The sequence below is a fragment of the Diadema antillarum genome, unplaced genomic scaffold (genome assembly GCF_040938485.1).
Source record: "Diadema antillarum isolate AM-2024a unplaced genomic scaffold, OU_Dant_1.0 seq00000457_RagTag, whole genome shotgun sequence".
In the NCBI taxonomy this organism is placed as follows: Eukaryota; Metazoa; Echinodermata; class Echinoidea; order Diadematoida; family Diadematidae; genus Diadema; species Diadema antillarum.
The window spans coordinates 1-9,408 of NW_027271429.1; positions in this window are offsets into that span (position 1 = coordinate 1).

Consider the following 9,408-nt stretch of genomic DNA (forward strand, 5'->3'; position numbering starts at 1 on the left):
CTTCTTGTCTATGGTCACATAACACAGCACAATGTGTAAAGAGCGCACACCTACATTTGCTACTCAGAGAACAGACCATATGTGACCGTCCATCACAAAACCAACAAAAAGTCACTGGACAAGGATTTTTAGTCAAGGGCAGATTCTGAAATAGCATGGTCTAAAAGAAGGACTTAATCTAACCAATTTACCCACTGTGCAATACATGAGACAAAAAACAGAATGTAAAACTCTTGTAGTAACCACAATGAAGGAATTATTTGATTAAGCTCAAGTTTTTCACATTCATCAATTTAAGCAGACTCTGTCCATGTCTCAAGCAAATACTAATGTTCAATACAAATGTGACCCGTTACAACAAAAAGGTCCTAAAGTCGCGCAAGGTCGAAGCCGCGAAAATCGAGTTTGAAGTCAGAGCATTAAAATTGGTCAAAATTTACGATTTTCTGATTTTGATATATTATTGGAGTCTAACATGTCTTCTATCATCTGTCGAAATTTTGAAGCAAAATGATCAAAGGAAAGATTAAAAAATAGCGTTTTGCTGAGCCATGTTTTTTGGCGTTTCAACGAAGCAGAAACTGGTTCGAAAATTGGATTGAGCGCCACAGATAGGTTCCGCCCCTAACAACGACCAGAGTGATCTCATTGGTCAGTTTGCTGCTTGCTGCTAACCGAAGCGTGAAGCTCGCACACTGCCCAGTCGACTGGTGCGTGCGGGCGGGGTGCGCTATGCTCAGCCGCTTCTCACGTCGTGGTCACTGATTGGTTGGTGAGGAGACCGCCGACGCTGATGTGCTTGAATGAACTCTTCGGGGGTTGTTAGGGCTTACCTTCTATTGTCCAGAGGTGAAAACTGACTTGCGTGTCCCTTGTTCGCGATTGCGTCGAAAGGAAGACTTTTAGGGCGCTTTTCTCGAAACAGTGATTTTCCAGACGTCTCGACATGCTCTCTTTTAAACATCGATATCTCCGCAGCCGATTATTTTTGTAAAATGTGTTATATATCAATTTAAAGCAGAAAGATTAGGGGATTATATCATGCAATTTTCAAATAATCGACCTCGCCCGACTTTAGGATCATTTTGTTGTAGCGGGTCACAAATGTTCTAAGGTACTAATGTTCAATATAGTAGCACTAACATTTCAAAAGGTATCAGAATTGAAAGTGAACAGTGTGTATAGTTTTTTTTTTTAATCAAATAGAAGGGGTCTGCCAGACATACCTAATCACACCAATTGAATAAAATAGTGTTCTGTAAAAACTGCTAAAAACGCAATTTCCCATTTGTTTCATAAACTCAAACCATAGAATTGCATGGTAGAGTTGCTCTTCCACAAATATGAATGAACTGAAGGTTGACCAGATTCACCCATTTCACCTGACTTTTGTTCGGTTTGTGATGCACGGTCACATTTGGTCAGGTTGACACAAGACTTGTGTGAAATAATGTCTGATTCACTCTGTTCATCAAAGCCAACATGAAATTTGGTGCAGACTTATGCCTCAATCTCTTCCACCCCCCTACGTACACCATTCATTCAACAGGAGGCTGTAGGTCACACCAATTCACCTGTAACAATGGTCAGTGTATCCATAGCGACTGGCGATGTGATGGCATCAGTGACTGTTCTCAGGGGGAGGATGAGGAAGGCTGCCGTGAGTATACAGGATGTACTACATATGCAATAATTGTATTTTAATGAAATTTGAATATTTTCGTGAGCTGGGTGCTTATTTGCAAACAGGTGAAAATATTAACTCTGCTGACAACATGATTTCAACGTGCACATGTACATGTACTAGTATGCGGTACCTATAATATTAGTATCACATTTACTATTTGTTATAGTGCTAAATTGTCATCACACAACCCACACGGGTGGATCCAGGAATTCCATAAAGGGGTGGGGGGGGGGGGGCTGAAGGGGTGGGGCACATTTACTATGTTACAATGAGAGCGCACACGCCCCCATTTATCATTTTATTTGTTTTGTTTGCACAAAAATTTAGGGATGGGGGCGCATGCCTGATGTGTCCCCGTGTTGATCCGCCACTGCACCACACACACACATAATCCAAACTTGTGACATTCTGGCGCTGTGCCAATGATAATTGAAAGACAAGTCCCGTCACTTCACACAGTGAAATGGGAAAAGCAGAGGCTCCAACCCCATGCACCTTCTGATCTGGAGATTCTCCCCCCTGAAACCCCTAGCAAACGGGAGACTCTAACTTGATGTGCGCGAAGCGCCAAGTTCCTTGTGGCCGGGTTCCACCTCTAAGGTTCTAGATGTTATCTCTTGCTATCTAAGGCTTATTTTTCAACATACGATGACACTATAGTAAGAAATCATTTCAAGCGGGAGAAATTAAAGCTTAAGCGGGAGAACAGGAGATTTTGCAAAAATGGGCTTTTGGCGGGAGATCTCTTGTCGAAAGCGGGAGATTTGGAGTCTGTGGAAAAGTATCAGTTCTTGTGGCATCAATGTCAGAACAGTACTATCTGGACACTATATGTATTAAGTACAGCTGTACAGGTGTACGATATGTGAGTGTACTTACTCTCGAAGTAAAGAGCAAAATATAACATTCAGTGTTATGCCCTCATGCCAAACAAAAACTTTTACATTTGGCATTTGACACGAATGATAGAAATATTCCACTTTGAGTCAAAGCGGTAAAATGGAAGGAAAACTCTTGTTTTGCCTGATAACTTCTGTCATTTCTTCCACACACCTGCAGCATTCCAGTGCTTTGGGGTGAGTCAATACACCTGTGTGGAGAGTGAGCAATGCATCCCATCCTTCTTCCAGTGTGACTATTACCCAGACTGCACCTTTGGGGAAGACGAGACTGACTGTGGTGAGTAGGATTCACCCTTTATGTGCCCAGGGGGGGTGTTTCACAAAGAATTTAAGTCAAACTTATAATTAAAGATTGACTAAAAATTATGGTATGCCAGTGGTTTCCTTGTTCAGTTTTATTTGCCTAATCACCACCCACTTCACATTATCATTATTGTTTACGGAATCATTCCTTTGTTATTTATTTTACCTTGTATTATCAATGGTACCATGAAAAAAGTCTTGAAAATCTTCATTTTCATTAAAAAGTTGAGCAACATTGAAGATACATACAGCATACCATGATTTTTAGTCAATCTTAAATTTCAAGATCAACTTGGGTTCTGTGTGAAACAGGCCCCAGGCATGGAGCTTGACTGGCCAAGCTTGAATTATCAGTGTCATGTAATCCATCCAAATGAGATCTTTGTAGAGTCAGCAAGCACACTCTGGTGTAGCAATGTACTTTCAGTCCAGTAGAGCTACCATAGTCAAATGAGATGGGCTCTGGAGATTAAGTTGTATGGGCCATTAGATTCCAGATATTGTTGCCAGTTGGTCAAGAGAGCTGTCCAGCATGCCTTCCAGTTACCAGACGTTGTAGCGATCATCAAGTACAGAACAGATTGACCATCTTGGCTCTGACCATAGCTTTATGATTAAATGCATGTATCTAGTATGGTTTCTTAATTTCCAGAAGATGAATTTTGAAGTATGTGTATGTGTGTATCAGTTTTGATTAAAATTGAATATGTCCACATCTCATTGACTTAGAATGGAAATGACAGTAAAGCCTTCGAGAGAGGGACGAGTGTCGTCTGGCCCTTTGGGATTCCTTTCCCATACAAATCTCCTTCATGAACTCCGCTGAATACTCGTGTGGAGTCACCAAGGTAATTGCGATCATTTTTCAGTTTTATTTGCCCGTAAAGTTCTCGCCTCTTCCAGGCTCTCCACACCGACGAACAGTTTTCCATTCGTGTTTCTTTGTCGTGGTGTAAATTGGAGCTTGATTTATGTCGTGAAACGATCTTGTGCGACGTGCCATATCTTCCGCGCATTTTGTTACATATGCAGTTGTTTAATTCAGTTCATATCAATGAATGTCTCTTTTTTCCTTTTAAAATGGCGTTATTGGTGACAATTTATAACTCATCGTTCAAACAGTCGGCACTTTTATCGCCTCGCAAGAGCAGATGTTCCTTTAAATATTTACGAAAAATCTGCGACGGCTATCTGAAGGAATATTGACGATCCATTCAATTACTTTTCAAACAGATTACTATTTCGTCTTCTTAATTATTTTCTTTACTAGCTTTTTATTGTTCTTCCCTTCTCCTTTGTTCATATAATTCTTTCATTTTTCCTCCTCCTCCTCCTCCTCCTCCTTATCAAATCATCGTCATCTTCGTCATCCTCATCATCGGCATCTCATCTGCAGCAACTTGTTCTTGTTCTCCCCTTCTCCTTCTTCTTCTTCTGCTCCTCCTCCAGACCATGACTCTTTCTGTTTCTCTCTTTATCATGAGCAACTGCTTCATGTATGTGATATTAATTCTTACATTTTAAGTTGGTCATAACAGAGGGGATAGGCGCACAGCTTATGTCAAGCCAAAAACATTGGTGTCTTAAAGATTTGTCTATTTTCGAACGATGAGAGAACGGTGCAGAGAGACGTGCCAGGGAGTAGAGTGAAATGTATACAGCTAACCTTAGCCCTGGATATCAAGTCACAGGATGTATAGAGATCTTGGGGAAATCCGGATCCTTCCATCTCTCATTCTGGTTCATTTTTATTTGTGTTACAACTGAAGATACACGAGCGAGGGGGGGGGGGGGGGGAGGGCGTGCGAAAGAGATACTAGTAGAAGGTGTGTGTATGTGTAGGGGGGGGGGGGGGCTACGAGAGGGGGAAGAGAGGAGAGGAAGGGGGGAACCTATGCCAATCATTCTTTTTGCTTTATTTGCTTATTTTTCAATCTTCTTTTCCATTTCCCCCATTGTTCATTGCTCTGACATGGAAATAGAACTCGTAGAAGGCGAAGGAGGATTGTACGATAACATACCGTTGGATCAATAAAAGATATGCACTTTTTAAAACATTTTTAAAGTGGTCTCAAAATGTTCTGCCAGGTTCTTCATGCACGATGGATTAAATCATATTAAAGAATGCATGCTATCATCATATTATTGTATCATGGGTTGCCAAAGGGTCAAGCTTATAGCTTATTATTGGCTACCGGGTAATTCATAACACATGTACTGTAATTGTGTCACAAATGTATTTGTAATCAAAATTGTTGAAATTGTTGAAACTAGCTATAATGAGTTTCATATTTGCATATATTACGTTTAATTATGTTGAAAAAAGATTGTAAATGATGCCATACGGATAATGAATAAATCAAATCAAATTACCTTCGCAATATACAGGTATCATAATCATTCATATAATTGTAGGGTAGTTAATACAATTACAGTTCGAACTATATCGTTACTTCGAAGACTCGCTATCCCGAATGTTTGTTATTCCGAAAATGAAATATGATTCTTAATTCCGAAGATTCGTTAACACAAAAATGCAATGTAGTTCGCTATTCCGATATTCACAAGGTTATTCGTTATTCGAAAAGGTTTGTAATTTCAAAGGTTTGTTAGCACTCACCTTCTTTTCTTTTCTTTTATTTCTAAGCATTTTCGGATTAAGGAACCTTCGGCATAACGAATCTTACTTTTGTTTCTTTGTTTTTGAATAGATTTAAGGATTAAAGAAACTTCGAATTGACTGACATCACCTAGTAAATACTTATTTAACTAGAAAAGCACTCTGAGAGCGCAGACCTCCGCCAAGCAGTTACAAGCATGATCTTGCTCTTCCCAAAGAGATTTTTTCTCCTCTCTACCACTGGGGTAAAGCTCTTTGGGCTCATCCATAGAGATCAGTGATTTCCACCCAAAGGTCTACATGCTGAAAAATGAGCTGCATGCTTGGCGGAGGTCTGCGCTCTCAGAGTGCTGCTCTAGTTATAAAAGGAACAACCCCCCCCCCCAAAAAAAAAAGAAAAAAAAAGAAAAAAAAAGCAGACTAATATGCTATGCCTTGTGACGTAAATTATGCGTTTGATGGAGTGGATTTAAAAAAAAAAAATCACAGCCTCACTGTCTGTACGCCTAGGTTATGCAGTAATCATATCACTCAGCCAAACTGGTTGAAATTTCGTCTTTTTGTTCTCTTACTTTCCCTGAGTGCAAAGGTTCGGCAGAACCGCCGATCAGCTCTGAGAGGATTAAGATGTGCGAAAAGGAGCTAACCAAATACTGCAACACATTGTAATCAAAATGGCTATTTGTATCGAAAAAGTGCAAACGACCTCTGTAAACCTCATTATTCACTTTGCGTATGAGTTAGTGGCCATCAGATTGCGATGTATTGCGATATATTGTGCGGCCCTTTTAATGTGGGATTTTTTTTTCTTTTTATTTTCAGGGTTTATACATATAAGCACCAATTTGATTTGTAGTCATGCCTAATGACCACAATTCAAGCCGACAGTGTATGCAATTGTCCCGGGTGTTGATTACGAAAGTGTAAATACTGCTTACTGATCCCGCAACAATATATTTAAATAATTTACCCGAAAGAGTCGTGAGATTGTTTTTTCGCACACAATATAAGTGATGGTGTACAGGATTGACAGTTTGTAAAAAAAAATAATAAATGCTTCATGATCGAATGTTTCATTCGTCGAATTTGGTACGTAAAGATTCAACCCTGTATGGAAAAAAAAAATCTCAAAGAAATGAAACGACAGGATATGTCTGAGGTTAACAATATTCTCTGGAGGCATATAGTCAATGCTATAAACAGTCCTTGTATTATTTTATAGTAAATTGGTAATTAATTTCCTACATATTGATACGAAATGGGCAAGAAAACAGTAAAGAAGATTGCCATATTATAGCAAGGCTTCATGGCTTGGCCGACAGTACAGCCCCAATGAATGAACAAAAGGAATATAAAAATTTTCATTTTCATTACTTCACCTTATAGTCATTATATTCCGAAGGGAAAGGCGCGCATAATCATGAAATTGCACATATTCCCTGTTTCTACAGGGAAGTATGTACAGGACGAGTGTTTGGGAGTGTGATTTATAGGTTGTAATCGTTAACCACCGAATTTGTGTCAGAATGTACATAATCACGTGTGCGTGCGTGCATCGTGATGTATGTGCTACCCCCAATAAGACGCCATAGTCGTCCAGATAACACCACACTTCGTCTAAAGATGATGAATTACTTTCAAAACAGCGACTTTGGAATTTTAATGATGTAAATTCTTGCATTTCAGTCCATTTCATTTTTTTTAATCTTTAGAAATTTTATTACCATCTTCGTGAAAGCTTGCATTTTTTTCTTTTTTTTTGCGGGGGGGGGGGGGCTCTGTTTCTGCGACTTTTTTTTATCGGGTGATGATCGTTCTCTATATATACCAGTATTCAGAAATGTTCCAGATATAAACGGGAGCTCACACAATTTTTTTTTTTTTGCAGGCAAGAAAAGGGAGGAAAATACAATCGATTGGCTCCATTTCACGCAAGATGATGTTGTTGATGAGAATCAAAAAATGCCAAGGGCAAAAAATATTTGATGATCTATTATTGCTGACATTAAGGCTGTATACTGGAAGAGACATCTGTTTGCCAGTGAAGGGCATAGACAGGATCCATTCAGACAGGTGACCTTATCACAGTGCTCTGGCGGATTGATATTGCAATTGAACTGAGAAAGATCAAGGGGAGGGGGGGGGGGGAGAAGGAGCGAGTTTATTTGTGTTGTGTGTATGCATGCGTGCGTGTGTGTGTGTGTGTGTGTGTTGCGCGGAGGCGGTATAGGCAGGTAGTAATATACCGTGAAATATTTTCAAATTGCTAGTTTGTTTTCATTAAGATGATTCCACTGCAGAGTCACTGAAAATTGGCTCCGAATTGGAGCTCTAAATGGAGACTCGTAGCTCCACTCAAATCAATCAAGCTCTGGTTGTACCATCGATTTATGGACATGATCCTTTGACATTCCAAATTAATGCTTAAAAAAAAAACTACATGAATTTATAAATTTCTTACCAATGCAATACACCCCAGATGGACACATTCAATGTAAGTAATAAAATCAAGTAGGCCTATTATTTTGCTGCTGCATATTATTCATCCAAGCGATTGCGCTTCCAATATTGAATAAAAATATTGCTCCTGCATTAATTTCATCCTTTTGGTCATTGCTTCTTCGAGTAGACCTATAATAACAATCGTTGTCTATCTTAAATGAAAGCTTGCCTTTCACTCGTAACTCAGCCCCGCATAATCCTTTTCTGTACCTGCATGGGTATCCTGCATCTAACATTTTTATGTAGAGTCAACCAAAAGAATGCCAAACTTTATTACGTGCACATGATTGTACTTATCGAAGTTTGTTGTCATTTGTATTCGTTTATTTCTCGGTACATGTATTATAGAGAGCAAACTGATATGTGAAAATTATCACCGAGATTTAAATGAACGACTGGAAATGGAGGAGTTCCGCTATGATAGTAGTCACCACGGATACTCACAAGATGTGTATGATGTATATCGGTTCATGTGTTGGAGCACGATACTTAAGTCTTTAAGGACCACTGCCATAATTATACCATTGCTATTGTGTATCGTACTCTCCCATTTGATTATGAAAGAGACCCCTTATTCAAGGAACACGATTGACCTATGCGTGTATGGTAAGATGTTATTTATCCTTTAATGCATGGTTTATAGCTTATAAGGGATACTCCACTGCGCTCCAGACGATATCGACGAGCAAACATGATATGAAGCGTAACATATGGGAATAGAGTAACTATATAGCAGCACCGCAGATAAATGAAAAAAGAAATCATATTGCTCGAAATATATGCTTGAAAGAAATATACTGTGGTGCCTCAGTGATGTAATATCAAAATCATCGAATCAGCTGAACAGATCCTCTCAAATAATCAGAGAAAATAATGCCAACATCATCTTTGCCACGATTCCAAAGCGTATAAAGATACCACCCGGGCGCCCGATCGAATTCAGGGTTTGCAACCCGTAATATCGGTTGAATATCGTAATGAAAATGTCTTGACGTTGTTGTTGTTATTCTTGTTGTCATTGTTTCTTTTTTACGGTGACGGTGACATAACAATTATCATCATAATCTTTATTTCATCAATTCATCTACCACGACTAAGATCCCGTCTGAAAAATGCTGATGTCGTTTTATTATTTTGTGTAATAGGGGAAAATATTGTAAGATGTATTCTGATGGGACAAGCTGACAAGATTATCTACTTGACCCATCACAGTATGGGTCTGATCTATTCGAAGTTAGTTTCTCGACAAACTATACAAGATACGTACTATTCAAGATGCAGCCTCATTGTTAGGAAGTGCCAATATCGAGAGTAACACCGACGAGTGAGGGTCGTTAGGTCGTCAAAGTTTTTGACGTCATAGACGAATTAACCAATAACACTTCGTGAGAAGC